Source organism: Gossypium arboreum, chromosome 3 (assembly GCF_025698485.1).
Source record: "Gossypium arboreum isolate Shixiya-1 chromosome 3, ASM2569848v2, whole genome shotgun sequence".
Taxonomy (NCBI): Eukaryota; Viridiplantae; Streptophyta; class Magnoliopsida; order Malvales; family Malvaceae; genus Gossypium; species Gossypium arboreum.
This window is the reverse complement of record NC_069072.1, coordinates 114,574,311-114,590,969: the sequence shown is the minus strand read 5'-3', so window position 1 is coordinate 114,590,969 and position 16,659 is coordinate 114,574,311. Positions and strand designations below refer to the sequence as shown.

The 16,659-nt window shown below is 37.0% G+C and overlaps 1 non-coding gene across 1 annotated transcript; it reads right to left on the bottom strand.

Annotated features, from left to right (window-relative positions):
* Nucleotides 1-377: 377 nt before the first annotated feature.
* LOC128291017 (small nucleolar RNA R71) lies at nucleotides 378-484 on the bottom strand. Its single transcript, XR_008280796.1, has one exon. It is a non-coding gene; the product is annotated as a small nucleolar RNA R71 (small nucleolar RNA).
* Between the last annotated feature and the right edge of the window lie 16,175 nt (nucleotides 485-16,659).

Sequence of the window (16,659 nt, the reverse complement as noted above, 5' to 3'; positions counted from 1 at the left end):
ATCCTGCTCCTCGTACTATGTATGATTAGGCCAAGCCCACTCTAACTGGAGCTGAATCGAGTATTTTGAGACCCACTATTGCTATTAATAACTTCGAACTAAAGCCAAACACTATTCAAACGATCCAACAGTTTGTTCAGTTCAATGGTTTGCAAGATGAAGATCCAAATATTCATTTGGCTAACTTTCTAGAATTTTGTGACACTTTCAAGATAAACGACATTTCTAACGATGCCATTCGCTTATGGTTGTTTCCATTCTTATTGATGAACAAAGCTAGACAATGGTTGAACTCCTTACCATGAGGTTCTATCACTTCATGGGATCAAATGACCGAAAAATTCTTACCAAAGTATTTTCTGCCGAGTAAGATAGCTAAGTTGAGGAATGATATCTCTTCCTTCGTGCAAATGGATTTAGAGACCCTATATGATGCATGGGAGAGGTATAAGGATTTATTACGAAGGTGCCCCCACCATGGGTTAGCTCTATGGCTACAGGTTCAAACCTTCTATAATGGTTTGAATCTTTCAACTAGGCAATTGATCAATGTAGCAGCCAGTGGTACTCTGAACAACAAAACACCTGAAGAGGCTTATGAGTTTATAGAGAAGATGTCACTAAACAACTATCAGTGGCAAGTCATGAGTACGAAGCTGACAAAAGCAACCAGTGTTTTTAACGTAGATCCGATCACCATGTTATCTAATTAGGTAGAACTTTTAAATAAGAAAATTAATGGTTTATATGATTCTATGCAGGTACATCCAGTGATGAAGTGCGATACGTATGGAGGAGGGATGAACAATCTAGAGTGTCTACCCTATGGTCCTAGCACAGAGAACGATCAAATAAATTATATGGGTAACAATTCTAGACCTCAGAATAATCCTCACAGTAATACTTACAATGCAGGTTGGAGGAACCATCCCAATTTCTCTTGGGGTGGTCAAGGAAACAAAAGACTACAACCCCCTCTAGGCTTTCAACAACCTTACCGGTAAGAGAAAAAACTAAACCTTGAGGAGATGTTGATGAAGTTTATTTCGATGTCAGAAACCCACTTCTAAAACACCAAAACAACACTTAAAAATCATCAAGCGTCAATTCATGGGCTCAAGAACCAAATAGGACAGCTGCTAATTTGATTTTAGAAAGACCACAAGGTAGCTTGCCTAGCAACAACGAAACTAACCCACGAGACCAACATCATGCAATTACTATGTAAGATGAAGAAGGGTTAGTTGAATCTAAACCAGAACCGAGGCAAGAAAATGTGGTAAGTAATGGTAAGGTTGAGATAAGTCAGAAAAAGAAAAAATCAGTTGGTAAAGAATATGAACCTAGTGTGCCATATACCAACGTGACAAAGAAAGACCAAACAAATGAAAAATCTGGTAAATTTCTTAAACTTTTGAAAAAGTTTCATATCAACTTACCGTTTATTGAAGCTCATTCGCAAATCCCAATTCAATTAAATTTTTAAAGGAGCTTTTGGAAAACAAATGGAAGTTAGATGATTTGTCGCATGTGGAGCTAAATACAGTTTTCTTGGCCATTTTGCAAAATAAACTACCCAAAAAATTAAAAGATCAAGGGAGTTTTACTAGTCCTTGTTCCATTGGTAGTTTAAATGTTAATAATGTTTTAGCTGATTTAGGGGCTAGTATTGATGTCATGCCTTATAAAATGTTTAAGCAACTAGGTCTTGGGAAACCTAAACAAACTAGGATGAGTATTCAATTAGCAGATAGAACCATTAGATTTCCTAGGGGTATTATTGAAGATGTTCTCGTCAAAATTGATAAATTTATATTCCCAGTGGATTTTTTCATTTTAGACATTGATGAGGATAGTGACGTACCTTTGATTCTAGGTCAGCCCTTTTTAGCAACAGCTAGAACTATTATTGATGTCGGTACAGGTGAACTCATACTTCGTGTAGGTGATGACACAATTAAACTCCAAGCTCGTGATTCTGTTAAGACATCTATTGATCGAGATGATTATATGAGTTCTGTTAATATAAATAACATTGTGAATCAAACTTCTTTGCAGGAAACCCCTCAAAAAAATGTGATAGAGCCACGTTCTAGCTTATAGATGAAAATAAAACAACTCATGAAGAACAAAGGCTGCAGATCGATGAACTAGATGAATAGTGGACACATGTCAAGGAGAAACTAAGAATACACGATGCAGAACCAAAGCGACGCCATGTCGAGCTTAAGGATGAAACGAATCAATTTAAGGCTGGGGAGCAGGTAGTGTTAGATAAAACAGACTCTCAAATTGCCACTTCAGAGCTTAATGCAAGTGGAGCAACTCCTTTTACGGTACTAAATGTCTTCCCATATGGTATAGTTGAGGTAACGCATTTTGAATTTGGCACTTTCAAGGTAAATATTACTCGACTCAAACCATATTTTGATAATAGAATTGACAATAAGAAAGAGGAGTTTCAACTTCACGAACCACTGTGACTGTGCGAATATGAGGTAATTCGAGCTTAGACTTTAAATAAGTGTTTCTCAGGAGGCAACCCGAGTATTAATACTGCTAATTTTATTTTAAAATTAATTAATTTTCAAAATAAATAAATAAATAAATAAATAATAAGTGTTTTTAAACCACATCGCGTGGACACACGGGCGTGTCCTTGGCCGTGTGGAACCCTATGACTTAGTTTTAAAATTTTTAGAAAATAGACAGTGAATTACACAGATGGGTGTGTCCTTGGCCGTGTGGATCCTGAGACTTAATTTTTCAAAAATTGATAGAGACACGACCGTGTCCAAGCCGTGTGGTCAACACGGGCGTGTCCTAGGCCGTGTGAAACCTGGAGGTAAAATTTTCAATTCTAAAACAAGTCCAAAAGTTACACGGGCAAGGCACACGGCTATGTGTGAGACATGACCGAGCCACACAGGTATGTGGTAGGTCACACGGGCATCAGAAAAGCAAAGGAGGCTACACACGGCCATGCGAGATGGCCGTGTGTGACATAGGACCTAGAAACATGGGTGAGTCTGAGGCCATGTGAAGATTGAGTTGATTAGTTTAAATGTATAGGGGCATTGGATTGGGCCACACGAGCGTGTGACACAACCGTGTGGCCCAACACGGGCCTTTACACGATCGTGTCACCTTTAAAACTACCCTAATCCTTTTTTCACCTTTGTTTTGTCTTCATCTTCAATTCCTTAACCCTAACCGCTGTCCCACTTTCTCACCTCCACTCTGGCCACCATCGTTTCCCATCCCTTCCACATCTTAAGTCCCTTTTTTTCCTTCCCTTTCTCAGCCTCCACCCCCCACGCACAACCCGCGTCACCCTTCCCCTTTCCCTCTCAACCTCAACCCCCAAGCACACCTCCACAACTCCCTTTCCCCTCTCCTCATCCCAAAAGCCACTCCATTCCCAGCCTCACTCCCCCGTAGCACGTCAACTGTCGACCATCACTCTATCGTTGCAAACCTCCGACCACCCACCGTCGGTCCCCAACTGTTTGCTTAATTTTTTTATTTATTTCTTGTTTATTATTATTATTAGTTATTTTATTTTTATTTATTTATTGTTTATTATCTATTATTTTTCTACTCTTAGTTCTAGTCTGTGATTTTTTAGTCATATTTGTTTACTACCTTTATTATTATTTTTAATTCACTTTGTTTATCCTTCATTTTTTAGTCTTAATGCTACTATTTTAGTTTATTTTCTAATCACTATTATGATTAATCTTTATTTTATTATTTTGACTTTCTTGCTCTTGTTTCAATTTCTATTTGTTCTTTGTTCGAACATCGAATTGTTTATTTATTTATATATTTCTACTTTTTATTCTTCTTGCTTTTAGAATATTAAATTTTTTCTTTTAGTTAAGAATTCGTTATTTGATTTATTATTCCTTAGTTTAACCACTTTGACTCATGATGGCTTCACTTCTAGTTTTTGCATGCTTGAGTATTTGTACGCACTATTTAGGAGTAATTTACTATTTAGGACTACTTGGACTTTGCTTTCTCGAAATTTATTTGCATATTTGGTGATTATTTATTAATGAAAGTCTTTTACCTTTTTAGGTACACCATGACAAACACTCGTGGCAGGTCTAGGGTTGAAGTCCCCACTTTAAAAAAGCGGAAGACCCATGGTGCGACCTCCTCCTCGAGCGCTTTCGCCTAGGCCCACCACCCTTATCTCTAATTTCTTGCAGGCCCCAAGGAGGATCTATTTCAGTTACTTAAACAACACCCACTCGACCTAGGCCAATGTATTGATTGGGCAGTATTGGAGCAAGTACGACTAGCTGATGATGTTCGCGCCTTCATTACCATAGCAACATGGGATAGATTCTTCTCCATCATCGAGCCTAGCTACATAGAACTTACTTTAGAGTTCTACGCGACATTTCTTCTACAGTATCTCATGACAACTCATGATGAGCCAAGCACAATCACTTTTTGACTTGGTGGTTTGGTGGTCAGATGAGCATCCCCGAGTTCGGTGCCGCTATCGGACTCTACATTAAGAGTTCATGAGTGCCGAGAACTTCCTACATCTACATTGACACATCCATTACATCCCATCTCGTTGTTGGATAGAGCTTATAGTGAGTCAGACACCTTATGACGCGAGTCACTCGAAAGCGACCTTTCTTCCTTCGGCCTTACGATACCTTCATGCACTTTTAGCTCACACTCTGACCCATAGGAGGGAGAGCACCATAGTCGTTAGTACTCATGATGCCTATTTTCTATGGACCATGGCCACTGGGCATGTCTTTAACTTGGCGTACTTCATCGCCTTAGAATTCCACCATTAGACTGACCGCCATAGGAAGAGCCCCATCTGTTTAGGCCCTTATGTGACTCGCCTTGCTTGGAACTTTGGTCTTCTCGACACATCGGAGTAGCCCTCCACACTTACTCTCATCGGGCAGATATCCCCTCAGAAAATCTTGAGCATGATTCATATGAGGATGATCGAGTGGCGTTGCGGAGTGGATCCTCCCCAATATCTATTGTTTCATTCTGACGCTCAGAATGAACACACGGACTTCGCTGATGATGTTCCTCTTTATCATGAGGACCCACCACAACCTCTACCTTCGTGTCACCGCTTTGTTCCTTTTACTGCTACTTTAGCGGACCTCCCCAAGCGATTCACTCTCTTTGAGCAGTACTACATCCAGAGGTTCGACAGTATTGACACAACACTGCAGTAGATATGTCAGCATCTCCATATCTCCTCTTCAATGCTGACGACTCACGACACTGATGTGTCTAATGATGAGAACCATTGAGTCCATTTGTTTTCTTTTATTTTTATTTTTATTTCTTATTTTAAATTTAGTTTTTATGTTCACTTTTATTTTCTTAAAATTATTTTGTTTTTACCTTTTGAACTATATTTATTTTTATAGTTGTTTCTAATCGAGTATAATCCCTTAACCTTTTTCACTATTTGTGTTTATTTTCTTAGTAGTTTGCTAGGAATCATGCACTACATCTAGATTTCAGTACAATTCCGCTTTTCACTATTCTGGGGATTTCATCCAAACTTCAGGGCAATTTCAGTTTTCTCTGTCTCTTATAATATTCTGGTTATATTGTGATTATATCTATTTGTACATTGAGAACAATGTACATCTTAAGTGTGGGAAGGTTATTTTTATGATTATTAGAAAGTCCCTAAATTATGTCTTGTGTTTAAGTAATTTTCTCATACTTATATTAGAATGAATTTTTATCGACGTGTGATTTTTATTGATGTGTTTTGGATTAAATTCATAGGTATTTGTGCATTGATTGTTTAAACTTTAAGACATGAGAGAATCAAGCATGATAAGTTGATTTTTAGAATTAAAAATTTTAGGTTGTTTCCTTGAATTGAGGTATTATCTTGAAGTTTTAAATTTACAAGTTTGACATCAAAACCATAATTTTTTGTGAGATTTTGAGCCTTTAGAGCATACACTTTTCTTGCTCATTTTATTATTGATTATAAGTATGCCAATATTGATTTGTTATCCTAAAACTTGCTTCGATTATGCATATCGAGACCACACCTTTGATTTGATATACTGAGATGATAAAAGCAATTAGGTTTTAACCCACTTATCCCATAAAAAGCCTACCTTCATAATTAACCCTTAGTAAACCCCGTTGAGCCTAACACACCGTTTCTTGATTTACCCATTCATGTTAACCCATAACTCACTCTTTTGATTTGTTGAGAATTTTTCCCATTTTATTGACTCCCTTTTTATCAATATTTGATTTAGTTAGTTGTCTGACTATGCTATTTTGTTTCATTTGCTGGGTTATTTCTTATTGTTCTAAAAAAAAGAAAAGAAAAGAAAAGAAAAAAAAAAAAAACAAAAAAAACAAAAAAAAAAGAAAAGAAAAGAATAAAAAATACATATAGATTGATCATTATTCAGTTCTATTATAATTGAGCTTGAACAATTAAATTTATATTTTGAGAAGAAGCTCGTGTTATTCTTGAATAGTTTTCAATTGATGTAATTGTTTTTAATTTAGCATTTGTTTATTTTTCTAGTTTGGTAATTTATCAATTCGATCTCGATTTTAACCATATTTTTTAGCCTTTTTCCACACCTTTAACCTAAGCCCCATTAAAACCTTTTAAAGATCTTTTGACTTGTGTATCATCTCATTTTATAGTGGTGGAGATTTGATTTTCATGCGAGCCTATGGTAATAACTTTTCATGTTTGACTATTGAGTGCTTATTTTTGAACCTTAAACAATTTGAATGATTTGAGTAAATCTTTAGTGAGGATGTTGATTCTTGTCGATTTTGAATTAAAGGTAATTACTTACATAAAGGGAAATTGTAACAGCCCAATTTCGGTGAAATCGGAACAGTGGTCTCAGGACCACAAATTCGAGCTGAAAATAAAATTTATTTTTATTTTGTTTCATGGTCCGTAATACAATAGAAATTTCATGTGAAATTTTGATAAGAAAATTTTACCGATTATGTGCTTAATTACAAGAATGACTAAGTCGCATAAAATGCAAAAGTTGAATTCTAGTAGCTGTAAGGATTAAATAGCTATGGAATCCAAAACTTAAGGTCCTTATATGGCAATTAGACCATTAAAGAAAGTATGTAGATATTTTGGTATGACTCATCCATGTAAAAAAAAAGCTAAGGACTAAATTGGAAAGATGAAAAGTTATTAAATGACAAATTAATTAAATAAAAAAGAAAAAAAATTCAGATCATCTTCCCAAAATATTTCCATGGAAACCCTAGGAGAGAGGAAGAAGACTTATCAAGCTTATTTGGGTAAGTAATCAAGCCCCGTTTTTAGTCATTTTTATATTTTTGAAACCGGGATAGTCTAATCTATCTATTTGAGGGATCATGTAATATCCCGAATTAGTGTCTAGTTAGAATAGTGGTTTCGAGATCACAAACCTGAATTAGAAATAATTATTTTATGATTATTTGATGGTCCATGATATGATTTCATGTTTGTGTGAAATTTTCAAGAAGAAATTCTATGCCTAAGGTGTCCAATTTGAAGTTAGGGACTAAATTGAATAAGTTGCAAAATATGTGTTTCTAGAAGCTTTTAGTATGAAATAGCTTTGGATTATTAATTAGAGGTCCTTAAATAGCAATTTTCCCAATTTCTAATTTTATGGACAAAAATGGGCATGCATGTATAAAATTTGAAAGTTTAGTAAAAAAGGCATTTTGGTCATTTGGTTAATAAAAGATTAAAAAGGGAAAAATCAAGCAAAATTTGCTCATCTTTTCCATGCCATAGTGGAAACTCTCAAGCTTGATAGTAAGTACATCCTAGCCCGTTTTTAATGTTCTTTATGTTTTTGAGATCCTTGAAGCATGATCTAGCTATTTCTACCCTTATGTGTCATGCATGTATTTTGATGATTAATGAAGGAATATGGATGTTTGCAGTTAGAAACATCTTTTTCTAAGTGATTTTTCATGGAAACACCAAAAAGGATTGTTTGTAAAACATGTAAAAATAGGTGTTAAAAATGTGATTTGATGAAAAATGTGGGCTGTTATAAGAGGGAATATGAATCGGCTAGGCTTAGGTAACAAAGAGATTGGACGCATTTCATTTTACGAGCTTAGGGACCTAACTGTAAATATGTGAAAGTTTAAAGGCAAAATTTTAATTTTTTTGAAGTATGATTTATGGACTGATTTGAATAATGTGATAATTAAATGAGTGAAATTTGCTATTATTGATCAATAAAAATGAAGTCCGAACCTAAACCGAGAAAAGAACAAGGTTGTGGACTAAATCGAATAGTAGCCATATTTTGAGTATCGAGGTAAGTTTGTGTGTAAATAATGCAACATTACATTATTATGTATTTAATGCCTTAATATTGCATGAATTGTATAATTGTCTTTATGGATTTAATTAATGATGACTCGATGACGATTCGATGAGTTCGATACCTGAAAATCCCGGTTGAACCTTAGGAATAGATAGGATACAAATGTCATGACATTAGGGTTACGTACGGTCCCATGTAAGACCATGTCTGGGACATGGCTTTGGCATTGATATGTAATATCGTGTTAGACCATAGCTGGGCTATCGACATCGATGTGTGATCCCATGTAAGACCATGTTTGGGACATGGAATTGGCATCGATATGTGATCCCATGTAAGACCATGTTTGGGACATGGCATTGGCATCGGTATGTGATCCCATGTAAGACCATATTTGGGATATGGCATTGGCACCCTACCATGTGTATGAGAATTCTCGAGTATCCTTTAGTATTCTAAATGGTTCAACGGGTAACCCAACGATTATGTCAAAGAGACGACAAGTGTCGCCAAGCTAGTTCAGGGATCAAAGGATGTCGGAGCTCGATTCACACTATCAAACTAATCTTTTGGGTATAGTGAATTTAAGCATTTTGAGTATGGCATGTATAGGGACTTGGTCTTTTTGTTATATGTCATATTGGTTTAGCCAAATGTGTTGGCTTATGATGATATGATTCATTTTGTATAAGGCCATGAGATATGGCTTACAATGATTATTGGGTTGTAAACTTATTCATCTATGCATGTATGTGCCAATTCCATTATGATAGGGTTATTGGTTGTTGATGGTTGAATGATGATGGCTACTATGTGTGTGTTGGTAAAATGGGGCTTGACATGATATAGAGTCCTAATTTAGTATAATGTGATGAGAAGTTATCATGCATAAGCTAGGTTCATAAATGTTTAAGTACCTTTCGAAGCATGAATAGGTTGTGCAAATAAGGGTGGCAATTGGCTTAGAAAATAGCCTTAAATTTGTCCACACAAGTAGACACATGGGCATGTATCTAGACTGTGTGTGACACACAGCTTGCCCCAAAGGTGTGCGTTCTGGCTATGTGTCCCCTGCACTATAATTAATGTTAAACAGAATGCCTAGTAGTAAACACACGTGCAGGGACAGGGCAATGTGTCTCAGTCCTGTGAAGGACACGACCTTAGAACATGGGCGTATGCCCAGGCTGTGTGAAGTCTGCACATAATTTCGAGAATTTAATTACCCGCACGGCCTAAGCACACGTACATGTGACTTGGCCGTGTGACTCTAATTGTATGATGGTGTCATAGTCAGAGAGTTACATGAGCTGAGGAGACAAGCATGTACCAAGCCACATGGGCGTGTATGACCACACGGCATTTCTACACGGGTGTGTGACTCTCCAAAACAAGAAAATTTTCTAAGTATCGAAAAGATTCTGAAGGTTCTTGGTTTAGTCCCGAACCGCTTCCGATGTATGTTTTGGGCCTCGTAGGCCCTTATAAAGGACAATTTGCATGCGATTGAAAAGTTTTAAATTTGAACGAAATTTTATGGCTCAATTTTATTTGTTACTTGTGATTTAGTCTGGTAATGCCTCATATCTTGTCCTGGTGTCAGACACGGGTAAGGAGTGTTAAATTTAGTGATATCAAAGCTACAGTTTAGTCGATTCTCGAACTAACGTAGCTTGTGTATGAGTCTAGTTATACATGCCATAAATGAATTATGATAGTGTGACGATTACTGACCTTTTTAAATTATGTTTTCATATAGTAATGGATCCCAATCAAGGTGAAGCTGATGACGTAGAAAGTAGTGCGCTAGCTCCCACTCAAGGGGCAGCGCCAGTTAAGAGTAGACCCGTGACAGTGAGTCATAGAGGAGGAGATGAGGCTAGGGAAGCCTTTCTCCATATGATGAATGACTGGTATACGAAATTCATTCGAACAAACCCGAATGCTCAACCCCCTCCACTCTCACCTATTCCTCAACCTATCCCCGTAGCAACCCAAGATATGGACTTCATGAGATTGAATAGACCTCCAGTTGATAATCTTCGGAAGCAAGGAGTTCAAGACTTCTAAGCTAGCATTGATGATGATTCGGAACAAGCAGAGTTTTGACTTGAAAACACCATCTGGGTTTTTGAAGAATTGTCATGCACACCAGAAGAGTGCATGAAATGTGTTGTATCTCTTCTTAGAGATTAATTACTAGTGGAAGAAGCTTGTTTCGGTTGTACCGAGGGAAAGGGTAACATGAGAATTTTTTCAAGAGGAGTTTCCAAAAAAGTATATCAGTCAAAGGTTTATGGATCAGAAAAGAAAAGAGTTCCGTGAGTTTAAGCAATGTAGAATGAATGTAGCTGAATATGAGCGTAGGTTTGTGAGACTCAGCAAATATGCTCAGAAATGTGTGTCAGTCGAACTATTATGTGCAAGAGGTTTGAGGATGGATTAAACAAAGGCATTCAGATGTTTGTTGGTATGCTTGAGCTGAAAGAGTTCGTTGTAGTCGTTGAAAGAGCATGTAAGGCTGAGGAATTAGCCAAAAAGAAGAGAAAGGCTAAGTTTGAGGCTAGGCACTCAAGGAAAAGGTCTATGAGCAAGTCGTTTCAGTCCACATCGAAGAAGTCGAGGGACTTCTATTCTCGCTCCCATGCTTCTATTGGACATCCGAACAGAAATAAAGATAAACAGTACTCGGGTACTAAGGCCCAGACCGCCTCTATTGCTAGTGTTGGTAATGCTTGAAAAAGTAGACTAGAGTGTCCATAGTGTGGTAGACATCATCTCGGTGAGTGTCGAGGGAGTGACAAGACCTGTTTCAAGTGTGGCTCCCTAGACCACTTTATTAGAAAGTGCTCCGAAATCGCAGAAAAAAGAGATATATCAAAGTGCAAGATCGGGTAACACTACTAGTCAAGGTAGATCGCAGAAAAATCTAGGTAATGGAGCGAGCAACAAGAGTGCCACTAAAGAGCCTACTGTGGGACCCGAGGGCAGAGCTCTCACAAGGATGTACGCCATTTGCGCTCACGAAGAGGCTTCATCTCTAAATGTGATTACGGGTACATTTTCTATTTATGATGCTACTGTTATTGCTTTGATTGATCCGAGATCTACCTATTCCTATATTTGTATGAAATTGGTGTCTAGTGTGAGTATGCTTGTTCAATTTATAGAACTTGTGATAAAAGTATCAAATCAGTTAGGAAAAAACGTGTTAGTTGATAAAGTATGTAAGAATTGTCCTTTGATGATTAGAGGTCACTATTTTCCGGCTAACCTTATGCTTTTGCCGTTTGATGAGTTTGACGTAATTCTTGGTATGGATTGGTTAACTGCACATGATGTAATAGTGAATTGTGGGAGAAAACTTATTGAACTGAAATGTGAAAATAGTGATATTCTCTGGGTTAAATCAGATGAATTGGATAGCTTACCTATAGTGATTTCTTCGATGTTCGCTCATAAATGTATAAGAAAAGGTTACGAAGCTTATCTTGCTTTTTTGTTGAATGAAAAAGAATCAGAGTTGAAGATTGAATCAGTACCGGTAGTTTGTGAGTATCTGGACGTGTTTCCGGAAGAGTTTCCCAGATTACCTCCAATTAGGGAAGTTGAATTTAATACTGATCGAGTTTCAGGTATGGCACCCATTTCTATTACTCTGTGCAGGATATCTCCGACCAAATTAAAGGAGTTAAAAGCACAGTTGCAAGAGTTGACGGATAAAGGTTCCGCGAGACCTAGTTATTCTCCGTGGGGTGCACCAGTTTTATTTGTGAAAAAGAAAGATGGTTCGATGAGGCTATGTATTGATTACAGACAACTCAACAAGGTGACAATAAAGAATAAGTACCCCTCAAGGATAGATGATTTGTTTGACCAATTTAAGGGAGCTACAGTATTTTCAAATATAGATTTGAGGTCTGATTATTATTAGTTGAGGGTTAAGGACTCAGATGTACTGAAAATTGCATTTCGAATGAGGTATGGTCATTATGAATTTTTAGTGATGCCTTTTGGTTTGACGAATGCTCCTGTGGTTTTCATGGATTTAATGAATCGAATTTTTTAACCTTATTTAGATAAATTTGTTATGGTGCTTATTGATGATATCCTGATTTATTCTCGTGACGAATCTGAACATACCGATCGTTTGAGGATTGTTTTGCAAACCTTGAGAGATAAGCAGTTCTATGGTAAGTTTAGCAAAAGTGAGTTCTGGCTTAGAGAATTCGTATTTTTGGGGCATATTGTGTCGGGTGAAGGGATTTGAGTTGATCCGAGTAAGATTTCGGCCATTGTTGATTGGAGAGCGCCGAGAAACATATCTGAGGTTAGAATTTTTTTGGGTGAGCTGGCTATTATCGAAGGTTCGTTAAAGGATTTTCTATGATTGTCTCTCCGATGACAAAATTGTTACAAAAAGATATCAATTCGAATGGTAAAAAAAGTGCCAACAAATTTTTGAGAAATTAAAAGCATTGTTGACCGAGGCTCCGGTATTAGTGCAACCCGAGCCAGGAAAAGAATTTGTAGTTTATAGTGATGCATCTTTAAATGGATTGGGTTGTGTGCTTATGCAAGAAGGCAAAGTGATATCCTATGCTTCGAGGCAATTGAAACTGTACGAGAAAAATTATCCGACACATGATCTAGAGCTAGCCGCCATTGTGTTTGCGTTAAATATTTGGAGACATCACTTGTATGGTGAGAAGTGCCAGGTATTCAATGATGAAAAAAGCCTAAAGTACTTGATGACTCAAAAAGATTTGAATTTACAGCAATAGAGGTGGCTAGAGTTGATAACATATTATGAGTTAGTGATTGACTATCACCCGGGTAAGGCGAACGTGGTCGCTGATGCCTTGAGTAGGAAATCCTTATTTGCCTTGAGAGCTATGAATACTCAGTTGTCTGTGTCCAATGATGGCTCGATAGTGGAGTTGAGAGCTAGACCGATGTTATTCCAAGAGAGCTGTGAAAAGGTGACAGTGATTTGCAAACTAAGAGAGCTCAATGTGATTCGGATGTTGAATCAGATTTTTGGATTGGTTCTGATGATTGCTTGATGTTCCAAGATAGGGTCTATGTACCTAGAGATGACGAGCTTACTGGGAAAATTCTTCACGATGCACATAGTAGTTGTATGTCAATCCATCTAGGGAGTACCAAGATGTATAATGACTTGAAAAGATTGTATTGGTGGCAGGGTATGAAAAGAGACATCTCAGAGTTTGTTTTGAAATGCCTAATTTATGAACAAGTGAAATCTGAGCACCAAGTACCTTTGGGTTTACTTCAACCTGTGATGGTTCTCGAGTAGAAATGGGACAGGATTTCTATAGATTCTGTGATGGGACTACCGTTGTCACCGAGAAAGAAAGATACCATTTGGGTCGTAGTTGATTGATTAACGAAATCGGCCTACTTTATTCTGGTACGTACCAACTACTCACTCGATAAGCTAGCTGAGTTGTATGTTTCTAAAATTGTGAGACTTCATGGAGTGCCTTTGTCAATTATTTTGGATAGGGATCTGAGATTCACATTGCAGTTTTGGAAAAAGCTACAAGAAGCTTTAGGTACAAAGTTGAATTTTAGTACCGCTTTCCAGCCACAAACTGACGGTCAATCCGAAAGGGTAATTAAGGTTCTTGAAGATATGTTATGGTGTTGTGTTCTTGAGTTCCAAGGTAGTTGGGAAAAGTATTTACCATTGGTAGAATTTGCCTACAAAACAGTTTTCAGTTGAGCTTGAAGATGGCGCCTCATTAGGCATTGTATGGGCGTAAGTGCCAAACACCATTATATTGGATTGAACTTAGAGAGAATCAAATTCATGGGGTCGACATAGTTAAAGAAATCGAAGCAAAAGTAAAGGTTATTCGAGATTGCTTGAAAGCGGCTTCGGATAGATAGAAACCCTACGCTGATTTAAAACGAAAAGAAATGGAGTTTCAAGTCGGTGATAAGGATTTCTAAAAGTGTCCCTGTGGAAGAAAGTTCTCAAATTTGGCAGGAAAGGGAATGTAACATCACGAATTAGGGCCTAGTCAGAATAGTGGTTTCGAGACCACAAATTCGAGATGGTAATAATTATTTTATGATTATTATAAGGTCTATGATATGTCTCTATGCTTGTGTGAAAATTTCATGAGGAAATTTTATGTGAAAAGTGCTTAATTAGACTTTAAGGACTAAATCGAATAATTTGTAAAACTTGTGTTCTAGAAGCCATTTGCATGAAATTGAATTGGATTATTAATTAGAGGTCCTTAGAGAAAATTTGACAAAGTTTTAAAAATTTGGACAAAAATGGGCTTGGAAGGGTAAAATTTGAAAGAATGGTAAAAAGGGCATTTTGGTCATTTAGGGGTAAAATGAATTAAAAGACAAAAATTAAAAGCAAAATGTGTCCATCTTCCTCCCATGGCCGTGTGAATTAAGAGGGGAGCCATGGCTAGGGTTTCCAAGCTTCCAAATTCAATAGTAAGTGATCCCGAGCCCTATTTTTAATGTTCTATGCATTTTTGAAATCCCGGAAACATGCTTTACTCATTTCTACCATTACTTTAAGCTAAGGTTTATGTTTAAAAATTTACCCATGCATGACATGCTAGTATTTTGATGTTTAATGGTAGAATATGAAAGATTGGAGTGTATTTAACACCTTTTACTAAGTGATTTTTCATGAAAAAGACTAAAAAGCACTAAATTGAAAAATGTGTAAAATAGGTAACTAAAAATCTGTTTTAATGAGAAATGTGGGCTGCCATAAGCTTGAATATGGTTCGGCTAGGCTTGCGTAGTCAAGAAATTGAACAAACTTCATTTTACGAGCCTAGGGACTAAATTATAAATATGTTAAAGTTTAGGGAAAAATTGTAAATTTTTCAAAATATGATTTTTGGGTCAATTTGAATAATGCGAGTCCTAAATAGGCTATATTTGAAATGATAGATAAAGGAAATCAAGATTCGGGCTTAAATTGAGAAATTACAAGTTTTGGATTGAAATGGTAATTTCGCCATTTCAGTATTCGAGGTAAGTTCGCGTGATTTAATGAGCATATTATTCATGTTATTATTGTTATACGTGAAATATATCTTGCTATGATTGTATTGAATTTGATGTTAATGGAAATTTGATGGAAATTGGCATTTTAAATGAAATGAATAAGTTTGTATGAAAACTAGGTGATATGTTATTTTTATTGTATAGATTAATGCTCAAATAAACATTAAAATGTGTATTCATGCATGAATTATAATGTTGATAGACATTGTGAAATAATACATGGGAAAGGTTGAACTAATGAAAAGTTGATAAAGTGTCCCAGTTGAATAAAAAGGGATATCCGATGGATATACCATTTCTTACATGATATGAGATCTGCACGTGTTGCAGCAAAGGATTTAGCCCAGACGGGTAATCCATAGATCTCAGTATAGAAAGGATCTAGCTTGAACGGGCATTCTTGAATAATTGATCCTCCCGAAAAATATGTCTGCATTATTGATTTAGCCCGGGCAGGTAGTCCGATTGAGGACTGAATTTAGCCTGGACTGACAATTCAGATCCGAGCTTATGAGAGCAATTGTTGTTGAAATGGATTTAGCCTGGACTGGTAATCCTGACATTGCTATATGAATTTATTTTATGGGTGATTTAGCCTGGACTGGTAATCCCGCCGTAAGATGTAAGGTTCGCGGGAGTGCGTACTGAGATGATCACTTGTATGAATTGACGGTAAATGTAACACCCCTATCCCGTATTCGTCGCCGGAATAGGTAAGGGGCATTACCAGACAAACAGAACATTTCAAACCAGTTCAGAATCACAGATATCATATAACATCATTTCATAAGCAATCATCTCTTAAGATGGTCTACGAGACCTAAAACATACTTTTAGGAACAATCAGAACTAAACTGAACACATTCAAAAGTTTCAGAACTCAGAAAATTTTCAATTCTGCTGAGGTTACACGCCCGTGTAACCAGGCCATATGTCTCACACAGGCATCAGACACACCTATGTGAACCAGTCGTGCCAAAACAAGGCACCCATACTGATTTTCACCCACGGCCAATAGGCACGCCCATGTGCTATGGCCGTGTGATACTTAGCTAGCTACTGATTTAAGCCCATGGCCATGTGACATGCCCATGTGTCAAAACCGTGTGATTTTTAAGAGGTTACTGCTTTTTGTACACGGCCAGAAGGCACGCCCGTGTCCCTTGACCGTGTAGCACAATGCAGGCTTGGTTTAAGCCAACTTTCCACCCCTATATGGGTCTTTCCTACT